The sequence below is a fragment of the Wasmannia auropunctata genome, unplaced genomic scaffold (genome assembly GCF_000956235.1).
Source record: "Wasmannia auropunctata unplaced genomic scaffold, wasmannia.A_1.0 LD336101.1, whole genome shotgun sequence".
NCBI classification, from domain to species: domain Eukaryota; kingdom Metazoa; phylum Arthropoda; class Insecta; order Hymenoptera; family Formicidae; genus Wasmannia; species Wasmannia auropunctata.
Genome location: NW_012026789.1, coordinates 754,132 through 756,828, shown reverse-complemented (window position 1 = coordinate 756,828; position 2,697 = coordinate 754,132). Strand labels below are relative to the sequence as shown.

The 2,697-nt window shown below is 36.3% G+C and overlaps 1 pseudogene; it reads right to left on the bottom strand.

The window, feature by feature from the left end:
* Positions 1-2,697, bottom strand: part of LOC105461069 — a 5,967-nt pseudogene that overhangs the window by 2,941 nt on the left and 329 nt on the right.

Sequence of the window (2,697 nt, the reverse complement as noted above, 5' to 3'; positions counted from 1 at the left end):
ATTGTATTTATACGTGTTATATTTTCATGAATATATTTTATTTTAATTGTATTTATGTTTCTTGTATTGTGTTTCTTGTATTACATGTTCATTGTATTTATGTTTCTTGTATTATATGTGCATTGTATTTTATTTATGTTTTTTATATACAATTTTATTGTAAGAATACTTATTGTAAGAATACTTATTTTTATACAATTTTATTGTAAGAATACTTATTTTTATACAATTTTATTGTAAGAATACTTATTGTAAGAATAAGGTTTTCTGTAGTTTCCCTTACTCTTCGCAACACATGTTATAATATTCGTATGATAAATCGGCTGCAGACGTAATAAAAAAAACATTAAATTTATAACCATTGATTAGTTAATAAAAACTTCCTTTTTTTCCTACAACTTCCTTAACATCTTTTTTCAGGTACCGTATAATACCATAAAATATATACGTTAGTGAGCCTGCACAGCGTTGGCTCAATGCGCATGCGCGAGATAATTCTTACCAGCTCTCATCACTTGTTTCTGTTTGCGGTCTACAATATCTATGGTGAATATCTAACAAATAATTATGATAATGTTTTGCTACTGCTAACTCCTTTCCTTCTTTCAGGTACTCGGAGCTCGGAAATGTGGTTTTTTCGCTGCTTCGAACATAAAAGTAAATATTTAACTAATCTATCAATCTTTTCCTTTTCTTAATCTATTATCTTCTGTTTCAGGTGCTCAACTGGATTTATCACATTTTAGCTGCAAAGATATGAATATTTATATCAAGATAAAATAAGTTTATTAATGCTTGTGGACTTCTCGCCGTGCGTAAGTCGCGCGATTGGAGGAGACCCGCAGGAACGAGGGCGTGAGATTCGGACACGGTTGAAAAGAAGAACTCTTTTAGTACCACATTTATTAAATTAAAAGAGCTCAATACAGATAACGCAATAAAAGAAGTAATCGCGAAGGCGCGCACGTGTGAACTCTCCGTCCCAAACTGCACCGAATGCTTCACGGAGATGCGACGAGAGTCTCGGAAGTCTGCCAGCTCGGGAGTGCCGATAAGCGAAAACGGAAAAAAGGCATCGAGCCCACTCTCCCCCCGCGCCAGGCTGCTCGATCCACCCGGTCACGGGGGGAGAGCCTCAGGCCCAAATATTTTCCCAAATATGGCAATTTCCGCTCGTATCTCTCGGCGTAAACATGTTGTTTTGTAGCTTCCTCCCCCGTTGCCGAGACCGAAGCGTCGGTGACACGCTTCGGCCCCGAGCAACGATAGTGATGGGAGAAGCTACGTTCGACTCTGAACAATGCTATTTACTTGTTTTTAGGTGTGTGCTTCGCAATTGAGCCTTCACAGGGTATTCCATTATGGTGAGTATTACGTAATTTCTTATATGTATTTTTCTTTATTATAACCTTTTCGTCGTTTTTCAGCTAAAGGGTCGCTTTTGGTACACAATTACACACAACATTCACACGTGCGCTTAATATGTGAGTATTTCTTATGAGTAGTAATACATAATGGTTTTTCTTGAACCTAGATAAATGAAATATAAAGAGAAAATAAAATCATTAGCGTTACATATGTTTCTTGAACCTAAATATAAAATACAGTAAAAGAAATAATTAGTTTGTTTTCCATGCAACAGAAATTAAGTAACATAAGATAAATCACAATACATTATTGCTTATGACAATCATTAATGCTAACAAATAGTCATTTTTGTGTACTCGCGACTCTCGCTTCAACTGAATATGATTGCACTTGTGAGTTAAAAATAATCAATCAATAATCACAAATATATATAGTCGCGTAAAATAATAAAAAAGAAAACACAAAATCATAGAACTTAACTCGCAAAAGAATATAAACTTGTATAAAACGAATGTCTCTTCACTCGTTATATCTGCTCCAGCAGTCTAATAATTTTTCCTTTTTCAGGATCTTGTTCTTCAGGTTGTGGGATCGGCTGTGCCATTGGCGCGGTCATTGGCGCACGGTTTTCCCCTCTATCGCTCTAACTTTTCAAGATCGTCCTTGCTTTCAGCGCGTGTCATCCTTGGAACGTCTTCGTCGGACGAGATTGCTTCGAATCCCGATGTAATTGGTGGTTTCTGTTTCACAAGTAACTGCTGATCGTTGCCGTCATAATTTGGGAACGGAAGCTGGATAGCTTCCGGTTCCAAGGTTAAATTAGGTTAAGTTTAACATGTTTTAATTTTTGTGATTACCAGGAAGAGATGCTGCAAAGATGTGGTACAGGGTGAGCCATTTAAACCTTCGGGATGTTTTTTGGGAATAACTTGAAAAAAAACACAAATAATTTGTTATGAACTGATTTTTCGTTTATTTTGAACTTTGTAAATTTATTCTGATCACTTTTTTAATATGATAACGCGTAAACCCTTACGAAAAAGACCAACTGCCAGGTGTGTAGTTATTACTGGAGGTATTATTGTCCGTGTAGTAGTTACTACTGATGAATCACATGATAAATATTACACACTTGTGGTTATTACTGGAGGTATTACTGGTCGTGTAATAATTACTGTCGGCAGACCACACAGCAGTTATTACAAACCTGCATGTATCCCTGCGAGTATTACTACCGTATAGAAACTACTGCCGGAGGATCACTGAGTGTATTACAGCCTATGTGGTAACTGCTAATCGTTGTATTACTGTCTCTTATACACATCTCTG